We start from the raw sequence: 23,860 nt of genomic DNA, 5'->3' as shown, positions 1-23,860 counted from the left end.
AAACTCACCTCCCAATTGAATTGACCCTCAACCCTACTGTACCTAATAACCTTGCTCTTATTCACATTTACTCTTAAGTTTCTTCTTTCACACACTTTACCAAACTCAGTCACCAGCTTCTGCAGTTTCTCACATGAATCAGCCACCAGCGCTGTATCATCAGCGAACAACAACTGACTCACTTCCCAAGCTCTCTCATCCCCAACAGACTTCATACTTGCCCCTCTTTCCAAAACTCTTGCATTTACCTCCCTAACAACCCCATCCATAAACAAATTAAACAACCATGGAGACATCACACACCCCTGCCGCAAACCTACATTCACTGAGAGCCAATCACTTTCCTCTCTTCCTACACGTACACATGCCTTACATCCTCGATAAAAACTTTTCACTGCTTCTAACAACTTGCCTCCCACACCATATATTCTTAATACCTTCCACAGAGCATCTCTATCAACTCTATCATATGCCCTCTCCAGATCCATAAATGCTACATACAAATCCATTTGCTTTTCTAAGTATTTCTCACATACATTCTTCAAAGCAAACACCTGATCCACACATCCCCTACCACTTCTGAAACCACACTGCTCTTCCCCAATCTGATGCTCTGTACATGCCTTCACCCTCTCAATCAATACCCTCCCATATGATTTGCCAGGAATACTCAACAAACTTATACCTCTGTAATTTGAGCACTCACTCTTATCCCCTTTGCCTTTGTACAATGGCACTATGCACGCATTCCGCCAATCCTCAGGCACCTCACCATGAGTCATACATACATTAAATAACCTTACCAACCAGTCAACAATACAGTCACCCCCTTTTTTTAATAAATTCCACTGCAATACCATCCAAACCTGCTGCCTTGCCGGCTTTCATCTTCCGCAAAGCTTTTACTACCTCTTCTCTGTTTACCAACTCATTTTCCCTAACCCTCGCACTTTGCACACTACCTCGACCAAAACACCCTATATCTGCCACTCTATCATCAAACACATTCAACAAACCTTCAAAATACTCACTCCATCTCCTTCTCACATCACCGCTACTTGTTATCACCTCCCCATTTGCGCCCTTCACTGAAGTTCCCATTTGCTCCCTTGTCTTACGCACTTTATTTACCTCATTCCAGAACATCTTTTTATTCTCCCTAAAATTTAATGATACTCTCTCACCCCAACTCTCATTTGCCCTTTTTTTCACCTCTTGCACCTTTCTCTTGACCTCCTGTCTCTTTCTTTTATACGTCTCCCACTCAATTACATTTTTTCCCTGCAAAAATCGTCCAAATGCCTCTCTCTTCTCTTTCACTAATACTCTTACTTCTTCATCCCACCACTCACTACCCTTTCTAATCAACCCACCTCCCACTCTTCTCATGCCACAAGCATCTTTTGCGCAATCCATCACTGATTCCCTAAATACATCCCATTCCTCCCCCACTCCCCTTACTTCCATTGTTCTCACCTTTTTCCATTCTGTACTCAGTCTCTCCTGGTACTTCCTCACACAAGTCTCCTTCCCAAGCTCACTTACTCTCACCACCCTCTTCACCCCAACATTTTCTCTTCTTTTCTGAAAACCCATACAAATCTTCACCTTAGCCTCCACAAGATAAAGATCAGACATCCCTCCAATTGCACCTTTCAGCACATTAACATCCAAAAGTCTCTCTTTCGCGCGCCTGTCAATTAACACGTAATCCAATAACGCTCTCTGGCCATCTCTCCTACTTACATAAGTATACTTATGTATATCTCGCTTTTTAAACCAGGTATTCCCAATCATCAGTCCTTTTTCAGCACATAAATCTACGAGCTCTTCACCATTTCCATTTACAACACTGAACACCCCATGTATACCAATTATTCCCTCAACTGCCACATTACTCACCTTTGCATTCAAATCACCCAACACTATAACCCGGTCTCGTGCATCAAAACCACTAACACACTCATTCAGCTGCTCCCAAAACACTTGCCTCTCATGATCTTTCTTCTCATGCCCAGGTGCATATGCACCAATAATCACCCATCTCTCTCCATCAACTTTCAGTTTTACACATATTAATCGAGAATTTACTTTCTTACATTCTATCACATACTTCCACAACTCCTGTTTCAGGAGTACTGCTACTCCTTCCCTTGCTCTTGTCCTCTCACTAACCCCTGACTTTACTCCCAAGACATTCCCAAACCACTCTTCCCCTTTACCCTTGAGCTTCGTTTCACTCAGAGCCAAAGCATCCAGGTTCCTTTCCTCAAACATACTACCTATCTCTCCTTTTTTCACATCTTGGTTACATCCACACACATTTAGGCACCCCAATCTGAGCCTTCGAGGAGGATGAGCACTCCCCGCGTGACTCCTTCTTCTGTTTCCCATTTTAGAAAGTTAAAAAAATACAAGGAGGGGAGGATTTCTGGCCCCCCGCTCCCGTCCCCTCTAGTCGCTTTCTACGACACGCGAGGAATGCGTGGGAAGTATTCTTTCACCCCTATCCCCAGGGATAATATACATATATATATACACATACACACACATACACACACACACACGCACATACACACACACACACACACACACACATACATATATATATATATATATATATATATATATATATATATATATACATGTGAAAAATGTAAGAAACAATTTAGAAAACTGAAACTTCTAGCTTGAAATGAAATGAAAAAATGAATGTCACATAATGGTTCAACCTCTTGCTATGGAAAGGAAATGTTTAATTTATTTACACAAACGTCAATAGTAGTTCTCATCAATTTAACCACTGTATCAATAAGCTTCAATGTCTAAGCTACAATTTTTCCAATTTCACTATTTTCTTGTCAAAGCACTTACTCTCCATTAAAGATTTTGGATGCCTCCACGAAATTCCCTTGCACTTTGGCATCCCCAAAGTAGTAGTAAGGTGGCCTCTGCAGTGCCCAGGAAGCCGACCACGTCCACCGGGAACCTACAGGTACGACTTTATAATCATCATCAGTGATAGTGAAGATAGTTGGTAAATGAGACACACATCTGGCCAGGAAGGTGTCTGGGTGAGTTGTATGAGCCACTTTCAGGCAGTGAGTTACTTGGAAACATTTCATCACCCCAAGCACTAGGTTCTCATATACCGCAAGACATGTGACCGACAGGTTGGAATCGCCGATGCACTTCTAACGCAACTGCGATCACTTGGTGGTTTAACTGTCCGTTAAACCACCAAGTGGTTATATATATATATATATATATATATATATATATATATATATATATATATATATATATATATATATATATATATGTAGGTTTGCGGCAGGGGTGTGTGATGTCTCCATGGTTGTTTAATTTGTTTATGGATGGGGTTGTAAGGGAGGTAAATGCAAGAGTCCTGGAAAGAGGGGCAAGTATGAAGTCTGTTGGGGATGAGAGAGCTTGGGAAGTGAGTCAGTTGTTGTTCGCTGATGATACAGCGCTGGTGGCTGATTCATGTGAGAAACTGCAGAAGCTGGTGACTGAGTTTGGTAAAGTGTGTGGAAGAAGAAAGTTGAGAGTAAATGTGAATAAGAGCAAGGTTATTAGGTACAGTAGGGGTGAGGGTCAAGTCAATTGGGAGGTGAGTTTGAATGGAGAAAAACTGGAGGAAGTGAAGTGTTTTAGATATCTGGGAGTGGACCTGTCAGCGGATGGAACCATGGAAGCGGAAGTGGATCATAGGGTGGGGGAGGGGGCGAAAATTTTGGGAGCCTTGAAAAATGTGTGGAAGTCGAGAACATTATCTCGGAAAGCGAAAATGGGTATGTTTGAGGGAATAGTGGTTCCAACAATGTTGTATGGTTGCGAGGCGTGGGCTATGGATAGAGATGTGCGCAGGAGGATGGATGTGCTGGAAATGAGATGTTTGAGGACAATGTGTGGTGTGAGGTGGTTTGATCGAGTAAGTAACGTAAGGGTAAGAGAGATGTGTGGAAATAAAAAGAGCGTGGTTGAGAGAGCAGAAGAGGGTGTTTTGAAATGGTTTGGGTACATGGAGAGAATGAGTGAGGAGAGATTGACCAAGAGGATATATGTGTCGGAGGTGGAGGGAACGAGGAGAAGAGGGAGACCAAATTGGAGGTGGAAAGATGGAGTGAAAAAGATTTTGTGTGATCGGGGCCTGAACATGCAGGAGGGTGAAAGGAGGGCAAGGAATAGAGTGAATTGGAGTCATGTGGTATACAGGGGTTGACGTGCTGTCAGTGGATTGAATCAAGGCATGTGAAGCGTCTGGGGTAAACCATGGAAAGCTGTGTAGGTATGTATATTTGCGTGTGTGGACGTGTGTATGTACATGTGTATGGGGGGGGGGGGGGTTGGGCCATTTCTTTCGTCTGTTTCCTTGCGCTACCTCGCAAACGCGGGAGACAGCGACAAAGTATAAAAAAAAAAAAAATATATATATATATATATATATATATATATATATATATATATATATATATATATATATATATATATACGTATGTATGTGTATGTGCTTATATGTATATATATATATGTATGAGATTGGATGGGTCTTCGTCTGTTTCATGACCATAACTCGGTAACGCGAGAAACGTCGATCATGTGTAATAAATCTAATAAAACAAATATTCATATTTGCAAAAGCATACAGTATCGACAGCTTCTTTGTCAAATAAATCGAGTTTGTTTATATGAGAAATGCTATTTATTACTGGTGGTTATCATACAAATAATTCACAAATAGAACGTTTCTTTTTCATTTGTTTGACAAAACGGATAAACCGCATGTCACAAGAAAATTTCATGTAATAAACTGTCAATGTATTATTTTTTTCGAGCAAATAGATGTATATTTTCTAAAAAAAACTTGACTGTGGGACTTAAATGTTTATGGTGGGCATGGGTCTCGGTATGTTAAACTGCTCTTAGATATCGCATAAGTGTAAATTTGGCCACCGTTTATAATATGTTTGTTTGTTTGTACCGCTGTCTCGCTAAAACGGGAGAGGGAATTAGTTAAGGGAAAGAAATCGGATTATTCTCCTAACGCTTCAGTTTAATAACTAAAATAATAATGGATTGAGGAACTCATAAAAGTTAAATGTCAGAAAGGGTTGCAAGCAGAATCGCCTTTCATATTCCGTTAGCCATCAAGTGAAACCACCTTACTGTACCTACGTGGTTAGTCGTTTGTGGTATAATATAATCTAATCAAGCACTTCTGAAGCAATCAGCAAATATCTTTGTAAGGTCTTGACACCGTAAATCCTGCCATGAAATCCGAAATCATCTTTGTTTTAGCCTCGCAGGCCCTGAGTTCTAGAATTTTAATGCATCTTTGAACGCACCCTTTGTTGTTTACAAACATCACCTGAAGTCCTGCTGACTCCCACCTCAGGAAAAACCTCAAGTACATGAAATATTTATGAGATAGTCATAGTGTTAAACGCTTTTTCCCTTTTTATGTTATTTCACTATATAAACTATTCCATTATTCATTTGGTATGAATGTAATTAAGGAAGACACATTAAATGCATGATTTGCAAAAAGCAATAGTGAATTTGTACTTGAGATTGCTCACTTATCGAATTTTATTTGTCACTGACAGATCCTTTTGCTGACTGTAGGTTTAGAACATCTTTGACATCAGAGTTTTCTTCATCACTGTGGTGTGTCTGGCCCATTTGACTGTGGCTGATAGGTATTGACTGTGGCTGATAGGTATTTTAGTATTAGGATTTAATTTTCCGAGCTCGTTTTAACCTTTTCGAAGACCTCCGTTGGTAATATACATAATACCTCTTTTGGGAGATTATATCTGAAAAGTCAATGTTGGCTCTTTTATATCTGAAAAGTCAATGTTGGCTCTACTTTGATATTAGCTTTGGATACTCGTAGGTTTTGTTCAATCATGACTAGGTAGAGTTTAAAGATTTCAGTAACAATTGAGGATCATGAATTTTAGTTTCATTAAGTAGTGATAATTAAAACAACCTAAGCGTTAAAAAAAAAATTTTTTGGGTTAATTTTAGAGTAGGTCTGACACATGTAAGTAATGTGTTAAATAGTAATATACAAGTGTGCCTGAAAAGAATATAATTTTTTGTACAAATGGAATTGTAACAGTGAATATAAGGTGTGACATTCTAAATGTAGCACCTCTGAGTTCATGAATTTTATTTTTCGTAGTGAGCAGGGCTTTGAAGTAGGGAGACATAGTGGGATGAAAACACTAAGTTAACAGTTGACTGTAAGTAATGCATTCATAGCACTTTCATTCAGATCTAGCCAATAGTAAACAGACTGGAGGGATGCTTGTGGCATCCCAATGATATTTTCTAATGTCCTCATGCCTTGTGCAAGGACATTAGAAAAGTGTCCGTTCTGCATATGGCTGACAGAAAAGCAGTCATCTTTACTTATTTAGATTCTTTACAGCTTTTTTTTTTATGTTGGAGGTTCCATTCATGGAAAAAAGAAATGAAGGTGGGGCTTTGATTGAAGTATAGAAAGAATTATAAAAGGAAAAAAAGAGACAAGAGAAAGAAGTTATGAATTTTTGAGGAAATTATAGACCTCTGTTTTAAAATGTGCGAGGTCATAGTTACTGGGAAAGACATGAAAATGTAGAGAGTTCCAAAGCTTAGGGATTATGGAAAGAAACAGTTATCAAAACAGCCCACCTTTGAGTGATGCAGCAATTTGCTGAGTATTGTGTGGTCTAGCTAGTGTTGGGGGCACATAAGCAGCCAGCTCTTTGGAGCAAAAAACCAAGTAATACCTATAGAAGAGGGAAAAAAAGAACCAACATTGCAGCACAGGGCAAGCAGGTCAAATTTTGAAATTATCTTAGTTCATAGGTCGGGCCCTTTTTAACTCAACTCTTTTGAGTAAGGATGCATAACTAGAACCATCCCAGATGTGAGAGTAGTCCTCCGTACAAGGATAGACCATTCTTTTGTATAAACAGAGCAACTGTTTGGAAGAAAAGAAATCTTGACATCTAAACAGGATTCCCAGTTTCTTAGAGACAGACTTAACTCTTTCTGTAATATAGTGTTGTCAAGAAAGAGTGGATGTTACAGTAATACCTAGTATGTTCATTAAGTCAAGATGCAGAGTTACAGAACCATCAAAGGCGAGATGAAAGTTATGTAGAATTTTCGAAGAGAGATGGGTAGGTACTGGGTCTTGGAGACACTAAACTTAACCAGATTTTGTCTACCCCACTGATATTTCCTGTCCAAATCTGAGTTTATTTAGGAAGTTGTGTTGAGACAAGATGCAGATCAAGTAAGAGATGAAGGAGCAAAGTTAAAGGATGTGGAGGAATGTAGTGTTGAGTCATCAGTGTATGAGTGCATTTGGTTATTTGTGGACATCACTGATAAAATGGAGAAAAAGTGTATAGGACAGAAGAGAACCATAAGGGACACTGCTGTTAATGGAGAAAAGGCTGATCCATTGGTCCATCATCAACTACAAAGATAGAGCAGCTGGAGAGGGAGCTAGATATGAAGGAGCTAAGCGAGGGAAGGCAGCCAAAAGGTAAGAGCATAGAGATGAGGCCCCTAAGCCAAACCCTGTCTAAAGCTTTGGATATGTGATTATTAACTATATGGGGTATTCCAAAATCTTTCAGGGATGATGACCACTCATCAGTAAAATAGAAAAGAATATCACCAATGGATCTTATCTTAAGGAAGCCATACTGTTGGTCAGAAAGAAGAATGTGAGATTCAAGATGTGTTAAGGATATGGGAGTTGAGGAGCGATTCAAAGGTCATGGAAATGGTAGAAGTTAAAGCAACAGGATATTAGTTCGAGGATTTGGAATGGTCACCCTTCTCTGGGATGGGATATGCCAATGCATGCTTCCAAGATGAAGGACAAGTTGTGGTTATTAAACAGAAATGGAACAGATAAGCAAGCACAGATACAAGTTCAGAGGCCCACTTTTTCAGTAAATGGGGATGGATGTCATCAGGACCATAAACCTTGCTTACGTCCAGAGGAAGAAGTGCTTTTTGGACAGCCCAAAATGAGATTGTGGAGAGGGGCATAGGATTATTAAGAGGAGCATCAAGGGATGAAGTAATATTAGTCATCCAAGGTGGAGTTCATGGAGAAACACAAACTAAAGAGAGTTGCTTTGTTTATGGGAGATACAGCTATAGTACCATCAGAATGGAAGAGTGAAGGAAAGGTAGAGTGACAGAAATTATTAGAGATGCTCCTAGCTAAAGACCAGAAAGATCTATCTGTGGATGATAAGTAGAGATCGCACTTCCATTGAATATAGGAATGCTTTGCCCTGTGAATAAAATACTTGCAGTGATTACAGACAGTGATAAATGAAAGTCGTAGGAAGGAGAATCTTTACAAGCTTGACATGTCTGATCCTCTAAATGGCCTCAGAATGGGAAAGGCTGAAGATGGATTGGAAGAAGAGGTCATCTTGGTGGAAGATGAGATAAATGCTTCCAATCCCGCAACATTGCCCTCTACTATGCATTTAGCATAGACAAGCATCACCACATGACACACAGTGATTTACCCAAGGAAAGTTAGAAAAGAATATTTGTTAGCTATTCCTGACAGGTTTATTAAAGGTCCAGTATTTACAAGAAGGTGCTGCTGGAGGGGAAGGCACTGTTCAAACAGATATGTTTATGAGAGTTTGATCAGATTAACCAATTGGGGACGAGTTGGTGTAGTTAAAGTGGGATGGATTAGAGACGAAAAACCAATTCAGAATATTAGGAAAATGTCCACCACGGTTAGGAACATGGGTAGTGTGGGAATTGATTTGCCTTAGATCACTGAGAATGGTGAATGTGAGGGCTTCAATCCTCCCTTCATCTGTATAGGAGGAATTCAATCATTCCCTATGGAGAATGTTGAAATTCCCAAAGTAGAGGATCTTGGCTCATGGCAGGAGTTACATATTTGAAGAAAGATGTAAGATTTGCAGAATTAGGAAAACAATAGGCAAAACAAAGGAAAAGTGTGATATTCAGGAGTCAGACCTTGAGCTACATGACATTGAAGTTTAAGGACTCAAGGTCCTCGAGGCATATAACAAGTGTGTCGGTGTTGGAATAAGCACATACACCATTTTTGAACTGGGATTGCAGATGGAGATTGTAGTTGGATATTTAAAGATGGCTAGCGAGAACATCATTAGACGATGTTTCTTAGAGAGAAGAAAGATATTAGGAGAGGTGAACAGATGGTATTCAATAGAAGAGAGGTTACTAGAGAGACCACGAATGTTGGTATAGTGAACAGAAAAAGAGGAGGGTCTGTTAGAGAGGGAAAGGTCATGGAAGGGGAAAGTACTACTACTGTCTGATCCCTCTCTCTCATTTTTAGTTGGTTGATATCCAACAAGAAAACTTGCTTTGTGCAAGGTACTTTTGAAAAGTGTCCATTTTGGAAATGGTTGACAAAATAATTCACCTGGTGCTTGTTCAGTTTCTGTATAGCTTTATTTGGTTCATGGGTTGCTACTCATCCAGAAAATTTGTCTACAGAGTCTAGAAATGCCTATTTTACTTTATTATTTGTGGATTCCACTGACTGCTACCACATGTAGTAATGTCTGAATCCATGTTTTGCAAATGTGCAGATGAGTTCAGATGTTCCCATAGACTTAGGGCATAGATTAATGTGCATGAAATATGTTCTACAAAGAAACATCAAAAGTCCTTGTGTACCTTCCATACAAGAGGAATCATGGCACTGTAAATTGGAGAACATGTTTTGATTATATTTTTTTTTTTATTATACTTTGTCGCTGTCTCCCGCGTTTGCGAGGTAGCGCAAGGAAACAGACGAAAGAAATGGCCCAACCCCCCCCCCATACACATGTATATACATACGTCCACACACGCAAATATACATACCTACACAGCTTTCCATGGTTTACCCCAGACGCTTCACATGCCCTGATTCAATCCACTGACAGCACGTCAACCCCGGTATACCACATCGCTCCAATTCACTCTATTCCTTGCCCTCCTTTCACCCTCCTGCATGTTCAGGCCCCGATCACACAAAATCCTTTTCACTCCATCTTTCCACCTCCAATTTGGTCTCCCTCTTCTCCTCGTTCCTCCACCTCCGACACATATATCCTCTTGGTCAATCTTTCCTCACTCATTCTCTCCATGTGCCCAAACCACTTCAAAACACCCTCTTCTGCTCTCTCAACCACGCTCTTTTTATTTCCACACATCTCTCTTACCCTTACATTACTCACTCAATCAAACCACCTCACACCACACATTGTCCTCAAACATCTCATTTCCAGCACATCCATCCTCCTGCGCACAACTCTATCCATAGCCCACGCCTCGCAACCATACAACATTGTTGGAACCACTATTCCTTCAAACATACCCATTTTTGCTTTCCGAGATAATGTTCTCGACTTCCACACATTCTTCAAGGCCCCCCAGAATTTTCGCCCCCTCCCCCACCCTATGATCCACTTCCGCTTCCATGGTTCCATCCGCTGCCAGATCCACTCCCAGATATCTAAAACACTTCACTTCCTCCAGTTTTTCTCCATTCAAACTTACCTCCCAATTGACTTGACCCTCAACCCTACTGTACCTAATAACCTTGCTCTTATTCACATTTACTCTTAACTTTCTTCTTCCACACACTTTACTGAACTCAGTCACCAGCTTCTGCAGTTTCTCACATGAATCAGCCACCAGCGCTGTATCATCAGCGAACAACAACTGACTCACTTCCCAAGCTCTCTCATCCCCAACAGACTTCATACTTGCCCCTCTTTCCAAAACTCTTGCATTTACCTCCCTAACAACCCCATCCATAAACAAATTAAACAACCATGGAGACATCACACACCCCTGCCGCAAACCTACATTCACTGAGAACCAATCACTTTCCTCTCTTCCTACACGTACACATGCCTTACATCCTCGATAAAAACTTTTCACTGCTTCTAACAACTTTCCTCCCACACCATATATTCTTAATACCTTCCACAGAGCATCTCTATCAACTCTATCATATGCCTTCTCCAGATCCATAAATGCTACATACAAATCCATTTGCTTTTCTAAGTATTTCTCACATACATTCTTCAAAGCAAACACCTGATCCACACATCCTCTACCACTTCTGAAACCACACTGCTCTTCCCCAATCTGATGCTCTGTACATGCCTTCACCCTCTCAATCAATACCCTCCCATATAATTTACCAGGAATACTCAACAAACTTATACCTCTGTAATTTGAGCACTCACTCTTATCCCCTTTGCCTTTGTACAATGGCACTATGCACGCATTCCGCCAATCCTCAGGCACCTCACCATGAGTCATACATACATTAAATAACCTTACCAACCAGTCAACAATACAGTCACCCCCTTTTTTAATAAATTCCACTGCCATACCATCCAAACCTGCTGCCTTGCCGGCTTTCATCTTCCGCAAAGCTTTCACTACCTCTTCTCTGTTTACCAAATCATTTTCCCTAACCCTCTCACTTTGCACACCACCTCGACCAAAACACCCTATATCTGCCACTCTATCATCAAACACATTCAACAAACCTTCAAAATACTCACTCCATCTCCTTCTCACATCACCACTACTTGTTATCACCTCCCCATTTGCGCCCTTCACTGAAGTTCCCATTTGCTCCCTTGTCTTACGCACTTTATTTACCTCCTTCCAGAACATCTTTTTATTCTCCCTAAAATTTAATGATACTCTCTCACCCCAACTCTCATTGGCCCTTTTTTTCACCTCTTGCACCTTTCTCTTGACCTCCTGTCTCTTTCTTTTATACATCTCCCACTCAATTGCATTTTTTGATTATGATGAAATTTTACTTTTAACTGGATCACATGACACCTGAAGTATTAAGATAGGCAAGTTATCTTTACATTCTTATACTTATTGGTATTTTGCATCACTGATTATTCATGTTATTTAACCCTGTATTTTTCATCTTCCTATAACCCTACAACTGATGATCTATTTAATATTTTTAATAAGAGAATAAGAAAGAAAAATTCTAGACTGAAATAACTTTATAGTGGCAACAATTTCATGAGAGTAGAGTACCGATCATGATCCTATGAAACATGCTTCCGTCTTGTATGATATTACCAAAAAGAAATAGAACCTATGAAAACCAAACCAAACCTTGCTTACAGTCAAGATATAATGTTCCTTGCTCTTGTGAATATATACTAGTCACACCCATGATATAAAACTGTGCAAATGGTGGTAGATGTTAACAAACAGATGATGCAGAAAGTGGCCATTCAATCCCTAGTAGCAGACAAATTTTATGTTGTGTACAGGGGGCAATGTGCAATCAGTGAAGTGAACCAGGGCATATGAAGCAGCTGGGGAAAGCCACAGGAAGGTTTTCTGGGCCTGGTTGTTGATGGGGACTGTCATTTTGGTACATTACACATAACAGCTAAAGAGTGGTTGTGAGTGAATGAGGCCTTTTTTTGTCTGATTCTGGTGCTAATGCTGGAAATGGAAAAAAAAAAAAAGAAAGAAGAAATCTTCAGCTGTTATGGCTTTTAAATGAGGTTTGGTGAAATTTTTATAGATACTGTTGATATTTTACAATTGTGTTACTTAATTTTATGTAAATCAACTCCATACACTTCCAGATTTAATCCTTGTTACTGTAAATCATATTTGATATCATGCTACAAAATATAATTCTCATTTTTGTTTTCTTACTGTGATCTGCAAACTCTCTGCTAGTACTGCAGGACAGAAACTCTTAATATCCAAAGTTTAGAAATTGGGGCTGAAACTAACTTTCTCCAAATATTTAAGGCCACTGCTTCGTATGAAAGATTATTTTATTGAGTTTCCTTTGTAAAGCTTACATTTGTTCTCTCTTGTGACCCTGCTAATAATATTCTGTTAAGATTTTATACATCTTTATCATAGCTCTTCTTAATCTAAAATCTCCTTTGTCTGTTACTGGTAGGTCTTTAAAACCTGGTTTAATTTTTGTTGTCCTGTGTTGTATATTCTTTATAGTATTTTCATCCTTTTTGAGGTGTGGGGCCCAGACCTGATTTACATACTCAAAGTGTGGTTTAACCACTGCCTTATAAAAGCTCTCATTCAGTTATGCATATGGGTATGTCTTGATTACTCCCATAATAGACTTAGCTCTATTGATTTTGGCAGACAAGGAAACTTAATTCATTATCTATGATCATCCCAGTATCTTTTTCCTGATATCAGTTTAGGCTCATGTTTCACTTGCCCATGGTGTATTTAATATCAAGTACTTTAGTTCTCCTAATGTTCTAATTTCTCACTTGTTTGGGTGAAACTTCCATAGGTCCACTCACACATGTTTTTTTTTATCATTTTGAGGTTCCAGATAATTCCTCATGTCTAATAAATCCTTCACTTCTTTCATGTCCTCAGCATATACAAATGCCTCACAATCCCTAACAGCTTTAGAGTTTTTACCACGCTTTCAAAATATATGTTTATTGGATTTAGGCAGCCATTTGGCTTAAAATACTCAGTTGAAGCATTTCAGATATCACAGTACTGGGAGGCCATGATAGTTACTACTTGACTAATCATACAAGAGCTAAAGATTAGGGTGTCCTGGATATTTCCACACTTTGGATAAGCATATGGGTGAGGTACATTTAGAAAGCCAGGGTGGCAGATATAAAGGGATGTTGCAGAGACACTAGTATGTTTTATACATTATGAGCCTGATTGAACATTTAGTGATGAGTAGTTACAGTAATACAGTAGTTGACATACCACATAGCCTAATGGAAAATTGAGCTGTTCACTTGCATAGATATGCAGTTGCTCATGGTTTGTTTATGGAGTTCACAGTGATAGTTAGAGGACTGTTCTTATATCTGTCTGTATGAGCTCTGAATGGAACAAGTTGACTGTGGTGACAAATGGCAGTCCAAGGTGGCGGGGCATTGTGGGGGAGGAGGTCTCAATGATGGAGATGTATCTGCTGTTTATTGCCAAACTGCCATATGAGCTGCCAGTGTTGGTCAGAGATGATAGACAGGGTCAATGAGATTAGGGCTTCTTAGTAGGTGTTGTAAGAAGGGTCCAGGATGATTTTGCATGCCCTTTTTTTGCACTCTTTCTAGCTGTTCCTTTGTTTAGCTGATAATGAGGGGGATCTGGCTGGGGAGGTGTAGGTGAGCTTTGGTAGAATTAAGATGGTAAGACATACCTGAGCTTGATTGGTGAAACACCAGGTGATTTCAGTTGATGGAGAAGGTAAGGACTGTATGAGGAAGATTTGATGATAATGAAGACTCTTCCAGTTTAAACCATCGTCAGTTGTCACACCATGAAGTTTGATGTCTGTGACCACCCAGAGGGTGTTGGGACCTAGTGTGATGCTAGGGGACAGGTTTTTGTGTGTGCTCAGGTTAATGTGCATCATCAGTCTTTGTGTGGTTGATGGTGACATTGTTGGCCATGGTCCACTCCTGAAGGTTGTAGATGATATAATGAAGGGCACCGAAGTCAGGAGAGCTGTTGTAGATAGTGATGCCAATGATGGTTTGTGTACTTCATGGTATCATTGATAAGGACAAGGAAGCAGAGTAGCCCCATCTTGGTGCCTTGTGGTATCCCAGGTAGGGATAGTGATGATGACATGGCTCCCCTAGAGTGGACAGTTTGTTGTCACCCAGTCCAGAAGCCCATCAGCCATGCTACGAGACACCCACATATTCTCATGTCAATGACTTTCTTCATGATGGTGTTATGGTTTACCAGGTTGAAAGCTTTAGTGAAGTCTGCAAAGGTGAGTGCTCTGAGGTCTTACATTTCTCCAAATTGTGGCAGATGAAACCTAGGAGGCTAACAAGGCAGTGAGTGGTGGAGGAAGACTTCATGTTTCCAAATTTCTGAGGGTCTATTGAATCAATCAGACACAAAACTTTCACAAATTAGACTGAGGACTGGAGTGATTGCAGCTGGTCATAAGCTATTAAGAGACTTTGGATTGGTGGATTTGGTTAGTGGATTGACATATGCTGTCTTCCAAGCTGTAGGGCATTTAGATTGTTTTAGTGAAGCATTAATGATGTCATTTAGTGTTATAGCTAATTTATGAGAGAATTCCTTGTATAGTTTCATTGGAAGATCTATGGGTGTGGTTGAACATCTGGTTTGAAGGCGCTGAAGGTGTTTAACTACTTGGTTATCTTCAACTGTGTTCAGGGGAGATGGGATTGGTAGGTAAGCTGGAAGGTAGCTGATGTTGAGTGGTGGTACATGTTTGCCATTTCCCTCGACAAGAATGTATATTTATATTATTTTATTATACTTTGTCGCTGTCTCCCACGTTTGCGAGGTAGCGCAAGGAAACAGACGTCCACACACGCAAATATACACACCGACACAGCTTTCCATGGTTTACCCCAGACGCTTCACATGCCTTGATTCAATCCACTGACAACACGTCAACCCCGGTATACCACATCGCTCCAATTTACTCTATTCCTTGCCCTCCTTTCACCCTCCTGCATGTTCAGGCCCCGATCACACAAAATCTTTTTCACTCCATCTTTCCACCTCCAATTTGGTCTCCCTCTTCTCCTCGTTCCCTCCACCTCCGACACATATATCCTCTTGGTAAATCTTTCCTCACTCATTCTCTCCATGTGCCCAAACCACTTCAAAACACCCTCTTCTGCTCTCTCAACCACGCTCTTTTTATTTCCACACATCTCTCTTACCCTTACGTTACTCACTCGATCAAACCACCTCACACCACACATTGTCCTCAAACATCTCATTTCCAGCACATCCATCCTCCTGCGCACAACTCTATCCATAGCCCACGCCTCGCAACCATACAACATTGTTGGAACCACTATTCCCTCAAACATACCCATTTTTGCTTTCCGAGATAATGTTCTCGACTTCCACACATTTTTCAAGGCCCCCAGAATTTTCGCCCCCTCCCCCACCCTATGATCCACTTCCGCTTCCATGTTTCCATCCGCTGCCAGATCCACTCCCAGATATCTAAAACACTTCACTTCCTCCAGTTTTTCTCCATTCAAACTCACCTCCCAATTGACTTGATCCTCAACCCTACTGTACCTAATAACCTTGCTCTTTTTCACATTTACTCTTGACTTTCTTCTTCCACACACTTTACCAAACTCAGTCACCAGCTTCTGCAGTTTCTCACATGAATCAGCCACCAGCGCTGTATCATCAGCGAACAACAACTGACTCACTTCCCAAGCTCTCTCATCCCCAACAGACTTCATACTTGCCCCTCTTTCCAAAACTCTTGCCTTTACCTCCCTAACAACCCCATCCATAAACAAATTAAACAACCATGGAGACATCACACACCCCTGCCGCAAACCTACATTCACTGAGAACCAGTCACTTTCCTCTCTTCCTACACGTACACATGCCTTACATCCTCGATAAAAACTTTTCACTGCTTCTAACAACTTTCCTCCCACACCATATATTCTTAATACCTTCCACAGAGCATCTCTATCAACTCTATCATATGCCTTCTCCAGATCCATAAATGCTACATACAAATCCATTTGCTTTTCTAAGTATTTCTCACATACATTCTTCAAAGCAAACACCTGATCCACACATCCTCTACCACTTCTGAAACCACACTGCTCTTCCCCAATCTGATGCTCTGTACATGCCTTCACCCTCTCAATCAATACCCTCCCTCGACAAGAATGTAACACCAGGAAAGATTGAGGAATTGCCTCATTTGCTCTCATCTGCTCTAGTGTCTTGTATAATGCAGTACTTGAGCCTCCTATCCACAGGCAAGCCTCACAGACTTATCTGTGGGTTTTCTATGTTCCCTAGTTCAGTCTATTGACAACTCATACCCCCATTGATGCCTTACACCTTCCTGCATGCCCAGGCCCTGATAATTCAAAGCATCTTTCCGTCCATTCTTCCATCTTGTCTTTGGTCTTCCCATCCTCCTTTTTTCCTCCATTTCTGATACCTATATCCTCAAACTGAGCCCCTCCTCATTTATCTCCATATGTTCACCATTTCAGCACACCCTCTTCAGCTCTCTCAACCTTATTCTTATAACTACCACACCTCTTACATTGTCAAATCTTACTTGATCGACCTCTTCACACCACATGTTGTCCTTAGGCTTTTTATTTCCAACATATCCACCCACTTACATACTTTGCCTTTTAGGGCCCTCACCTTACTTCCAAACAGCACTGTTAGAACTTGAGTCCCTAAACTCTAATGTTATCTGGCTCAAGGTCTTGTCTCCCAACTATCACACTTTTTCTCTGTTTTGCCTGTTGCTCTCCTAATTTCATGAATTTGATGTTTTTCTTTGGCTATCAAAATTCCTGCCATGAGAATCTGGCATCCTTTGGCCTGCGGTGTGCTTAGAATATTTCAAGGTTCACTGTAGAGAATAGTTGAATTCCTCTCATATAGATGTTGGAGGGATTGAAACCCTCACATTCTTCATTCTCAATGATTTAGAGCAAATTATCTCCCACCCTACCCATATTCCTGACTGCTGTGACCACTTTTCTAATATTCTAGATATGTTTTTCACCTTTAGTCTATCTCGCTGTAAGTAAACAATGTTGCCCCAAATGGTTCATCTGATCACACTCTCATAAACATATCTTTTAACAGCACCCTCCATCCAGCAGCCCTTTCTAAGTGCAAATACTGGTACCTCAACAAAGCTGACTTCAATAACTTCCGTAACTTCTTTTTTGAATTTCTTAAATGCTTCTCTCTCCACCAAATGCATAGAAAAGGTTATTTTTGTGGGAATGGAAACATTTATCCCCACCTCCTCCAAGATGACGTCTTCATCCAATCTATGTTTCAACCATCCCTGTTCTGAGGCCATTCAGGCAAGGGATGAGGCATATTGGGCTTGGAAAAAGTCTCCTTCATTTGATTCCCAATCAGCTTTTATAACTGCCTGTAATCATTGCAAGTAAGTTACCTGTAAGGCAAAAACGTTCTTTCATTCAGAGGAAGTACAATAACCTCCCTTCATCATCCACAGATAGGAAAGTTTCTCTTGTCTTTAGCTAAGGGCATCTCTAACAAATTCTGTTGCTCTGCCTTTTCTTCACTTTTCCATTCTAACAGTACAATAGCTGTCTCTCCTGTCAACAAAGCAACCCTTTTTGGTTCCTGTTTCTCCTTTAACTTCACCTTAGATGACTGTAACATTTCTTCACCCATTGATGCTCCTCTTACTAATCCCTTTCCCCATCCTGTAATCTCTTTTTGGACTGTCCAAAAAGCACTTCTCTCTGTGGACATAAGCAAGGCTTATGGTCCTGATGGCATCCATCCCAATGTACTGGAAGAGTGTGCCTCTGAACTTGCACCAGTGCTTGCTCATCTGTTCTATCTTTTTTTTTTTTTTTTTGTTAGCTGAGATGGCACTGACAGCTAAGGTCCAAATCAAAGCCATCCCATAAATGCTATATATACCAAGATTCGAAGCTACGCGCTTGGCCCTTGGCGGCCCGTGAATCCATCATGGTTAGGAACACTAGTCCCTACACCATGGGAGTCCATAAACTTTTCTTTCTTGGAAGTGTGCATTAATACATCCCATCCTTAAGAAGGGTGACTATTCTGAACCCCTCTAACTATCGTCCAGTTGCTTTGACATCTACCATTTCCAATGTCTTTGAACCCTTCCTGAACTCCCAAATTCTTAGGCACCTCGAAACTCACAGTCTTCTCTTTGATCACCAGGTGAGATCTACTGGTGATATTCTTTCCGATTTTACTAATGTCTAGTCATCATCCCTGAAAGATTTTGTGGATTCCTGTGTAGTTGCTCTTGACATATCCAAAGCTTTTGATGGTGTGGCATTGGGGTCTCATCTGTAAGTTCCCCTCTTTTGGTTTCCCTCCCTAACTCTGCTCCTTCATATCTTGCTTCCTCTCCAACTGATCTATGTCTGTTGTTGTTGATGGGTCAGCCTCCCCCCAATTTCCCCATGAACAGTGGTATCTCTTAAGGTATGGCCTGTCCCCTGCACTTTTTCTCCTTTTTTTTCAACAATTTCCTCTCTTCCCCAAATAATGAAATGCTCTATAAGCTGACAACGCAACATTAGATTCAGCCACATCCTTAAGTTCTGCTCCTACTCTCTTGATCTGCATCTCATCTTGTCACAGCATCCTTAATAAACTCAGGCTTGGACAGGATATCTCAGTGGGGTAGAAATTTTTTTTTTTTTTTTTTTTTTTTTATACTTTGTCGCTGTCTCCCGCGTTTGCGAGGTAGCGCAAGGAAACAGACGAAAGAAATGGCCCAACCCCCCCCATACACATGTATATACATACGTCCACACACGCAAATATACATACCTACACAGCTTTCCATGGTTTACCCCAGATGCTTCACATGCCCTGCTTCAATCCACTGACAGCACGTCAACCCCGGTATACCACATCGCTCCAATTCACTCTATTCCTTGCCCTCCTTTCACCCTCCTGCATGTTCAGGCCCCGATCACACAAAATCTTTTTCACTCCATCTTTCCACCTCCAATTTGGTCTCCCTCTTCTCCTTGTTCCCTCCACCCCCGACACATATATCCTCTTGGTCAATCTTTCCTCATTCATCCTCTCCATGTGCCCAAACCACTTCAAAACACCCTCTTCTGCTCTCTCAACCACGCTCTTTTTATTTCCACACATCTCTCTTACCCTTACGTTACTCACTCGATCAAACCACCTCACACCACACATTGTCCTCAAACATCTCATTTCCAGCACATCCATCCTCCTGCGCACAACTCTATCCATAGCCCACGCCTCGCAACCATACAACATTGTTGGAACCACTATTCCTTCAAACATACCCATTTTTGCTTTCCGAGATAATGTTCTTGACTTCCACACATTCTTCAAGGCTCCCAGGATTTTCGCCCCCTCCCCCACCCTATGATCCACTTCCGCTTCCATGGTTCCATCCGCTGCCAGATCCACTCCCAGATATCTAAAACACTTCACTTCCTCCAGTTTTTCTCCATTCAAACTCACCTCCCAATTGACTTGACCCTCAACCCTACTGTACCTAATAACCTTGCTCTTATTCACATTTACTCTTAACTTTCTTCTTCCACACACTTTTCCAAACTCAGTCACCAGCTTCTGCAGTTTCTCACATGAATCAGCCACCAGCGCTGTATCATCAGCGAACAACAACTGACTCACTTCCCAAGCTCTCTCATCCCCAACAGACTTCATACTTGCCCCTCTTTCCAAAACTCTTGCATTCACCTCCCTAACAACCCCATCCATAAACAAATTAAACAACCATGGAGACATCACACACCCCTGCTGCAAACCTACATTCACTGAGAACCAATCACTTTCCTCTCTTCCTACATGTACACATGCCTTACATCCTCGATAAAAACTTTTCACTGCTTCTAACAACTTGCCTCCCACACCATATATTCTTAATACCTTCCACAGAGCATCTCTATCAACTCTATCGTATGCCTTCTCCAGATCCATAAATGCTACATACAAATCCATTTGCTTTTCTAAGTATTTCTCACATACATTCTTCAAAGCAAACACCTGATCCACACATCCTCTACCACTTCTGAAACCACACTGCTCTTCCCCAATCTGATGCTCTGTACATGCCTTCACCCTCTCAATCAATACTCTCCCATATAATTTACCAGGAATACTCAACAAACTTATACCTCTGTAATTTGAGCACTCACTCTTATCCCCTTTGCCTTTGTACAGTGGCACTATGCACGCATTCTGCCAATCCTCAGGCACCTCACCATGAGTCATACATACATTAAATAACCTTACCAACCAGTTTGATACCTCCAAGACCCAGTTTCTACCCATCTCACAGTCAAAAACTTTTCACGACTTTCATCTGTCCTTTCATGGTTCTGTAATTCCACCTCTGACTCAACATATTTGGTATCACTGTAAAATCCACTCTTTCTTGAAAACTCTACATAATGGAAATAGCTAAGTTTCCCTCTAAGACAGTGGGAGTCCTGTTTAGATAGCAAAATTTCTTTTCTTCTGAACAGGTGCTCCATTTATACAAAGGATTGATTCATCCTTGTAAGGAGTGCGAGTCTCACATCTGGAATGTTTCTAGCTGTGCATCTTCACTTGACGGAGTTGAGTTGTAAGCATTCTGTCTCATAAATTCTCCCACCCTAACTTCAAAACTTGACCCTCTTGCCCTATGCCACAGTTTTGGTTCACTTTCCCTCTTCTATAGGTATTGCTTTGGTTTTTGCTCCCAAGAGCTGGCTGCTCCTGTGCTCCCACCACTACTAGCTAGACCATGCAATACTCGGCAAGCTGCTGCACCACAAAATTGCTGCTTGACCATTGGCAACTAAAGGATGGGCTGTTTTGATAACTGGTTCTTCCCCTGCATCTTGAAGCTTTGGAACTCTCTACCTTCTCATGTCTCACCCAATAACTATGATGTGGCACATTTTAAAAGATATATTTTCACTTCCTCCAAAATTTGTAAATACTTTCCCTTGTCTTTTCTTTTGCCCTTTCATAATCCTCTCAATATTTCAATTAAGGCCTTGCCTTGATGTGGACTTTTGTCCCCGACTGGAGCCTCCAACAAAAAAAAAGAGAAATAGATTTACCCACCTCAGACTCCACAAGCCTCAATGCAACAATGATATTTGTCCCCTTCATATACCTTGTGCTTCACTTTACTTCCCATAGTTTCATCCAGTGTCACATCTGCTCCCAGGTACCTGAAACTCCCTGCTCTCTTCAGGTTTACTCCATTCAGATTCACACTTAACCATATTGTCTCTCTCCTGCTAAACTTCATTACTCAGCATCTATTCACATTATCTTTGAACTTCATCCTTTCATGCATTATCTTAAATTCATACACCAGGCTCTGCAGTTTTCCCATTGGTATTTGCCGCCAGAACTGTATTAACTGCAAACAGCAACTGATTCAACTCTCCGCCCCTGCCCCTAACTGACTGCAGACCCATCCTTTTTACTAAAACCCATGCATTTACCTCTTTTCATCCCATCCATAAACAAGTTAAGCAGCCATGGTGACATCACACATGCATGATGCAAACCCACCTTTATCTGGAACCAATATCCCTTTTCTGCTCCTATTTACACTAATGCTTAACTCATGTAAAAACTCCTTGCTATTTCTTGTAGCTTTCCTCCTATACCAAGAACTTAAGGTAAGTATTAATATTTATGACTTTCTGCCACTCTTATGATTTATGATTGATATTAACCCTAAGAATTTTATAGATCAAAAAGGCCTTTATCCATCCCAAAACAGGATATTGTATTGCATAGTACCACAATTTTTCTAATTAACCTCCTGTGAGGTACTTTGTCAATTGCTTTACATAAAACCACAGTACTGCACTGAATATGATGTGTACAACCTCTCATGTCTAAGATTTCAGCCCATCTGTCTGATATTTTTGACAGCAGGAGCACTTTGTTGATGAAACTCATATCATTAGACATAGATTTAGTTCCTAATGGATTTCTCAGGTGAATTTATAGTTTGTTACTACCATGAATCTAACTCTAGAATATAGTGATACTATGTCAAAATGCTACTGGTGCCACAGAGGATAGATGCAACACAGGCCAATGTGGAGAGGGAGCATTCCAGGCCAATGCTCACCCATACCTCATGTTATCTCATGTGCAACCTCAAACCAATCAAGACAATGTTATATGGTTGCAAAACATGGCTATAGATAGGATTGTATGAAGGACAATGGTTTTGTTGGAAATAAAATGTTTGAGGACAATATGTGGTGTGAGATGGCTTGATCGAGTAAGTAATGAAAAGGTAAAAGAGATGTGTGGTAATGAAAAGAGTGTGATTGAGAGAGCAGGAGAGGGTGTGTTGAAATGGTTTGGACACTTGGAGAGAATGAGTGAAGAAAAATTGACAAAGAGGATATAAGTGTCAGAGATGGAGGAAACAATGAGAAGCAGGAGACCAAATTGGAGGTGGAAGGATGGAGTGAAAAAGATTTTGAGTGATTGGGGCCTGAACATACAGGAGGGTGAAAGGTGTGCAAGGAATAGAGTGAATTGGAATGATGTGGTATACCGGGGTTGACGTGCAGTCAATGGATTCAACCAGGGCATGTGAAGTGTCTGGGGTAAACCATGGAAATGTCTGTGGGGCCTAGATGTGGAAAGGGAGCTGTGGTTTTGATGCATTACACATGACAGCCAGAGATTGAGTGTGAGCAAATGTGGCCTTTTTTTGTCTTTTCCTGGTGCTAACTTGCTGTAGGGGGGAGGCTATTTCCTGTGTGGTGGGTTACCAACAGGAATGGATGAAGGCAGCATGACTATATACGTGTGTAATTATGTATGTGCCCATGAATGTATATGTGTGTATATGTTGATATGTATATGTATGTATATGTGCGTGTATGGGCATTTATGTATGTATATGTTTATGTTTTTTAATTTTCCAAAAGAAGGAACAGAGCATTGGGCCAGGTGAGGGTAGTCCCTCAAAGGCCCAGTCATCTGTTCTTAACGCTACCTCGCTAATGCGGGAAATGGCGAATAGTTTAAAAGAAAGAAAAGATGTTTATGTGAGTGATGGGGCCACTCTTTGTCTGTTTCCTCTGTGCTCCCTCATTGATGTGGGATACTGGTAAAGTATGATATATATAAATAAATGATATATGTATTTATTTTTTCACACATATTTGCCATTTCCTGTGTTAATGAGGCAGTGTCAAGAGCAGAG

General features: G+C 40.8%; 1 protein-coding gene across 1 annotated transcript in view; it reads left to right on the top strand.

Annotated features, from left to right (window-relative positions):
• Positions 1-5,386: 5,386 nt before the first annotated feature.
• The window catches only part of LOC139748936 (KICSTOR complex protein kaptin-like), a 141,733-nt gene continuing 123,259 nt past the window's right edge, over positions 5,387-23,860 (top strand). Inside the window, exon 1 of the mRNA XM_071662299.1 lies at positions 5,387-5,431. The gene's annotated coding sequence lies outside the window, so the exon portion shown is untranslated. The remainder of the gene's footprint in view (positions 5,432-23,860) is intronic.

The sequence above is a fragment of the Panulirus ornatus genome, chromosome 1 (assembly GCF_036320965.1).
Source record: "Panulirus ornatus isolate Po-2019 chromosome 1, ASM3632096v1, whole genome shotgun sequence".
Lineage (NCBI taxonomy): Eukaryota > Metazoa > Arthropoda > Malacostraca > Decapoda > Palinuridae > Panulirus > Panulirus ornatus.
The sequence above is the reverse complement of the archived record's forward strand: the minus strand, read 5'-3'. Positions and strand labels throughout refer to the sequence as shown.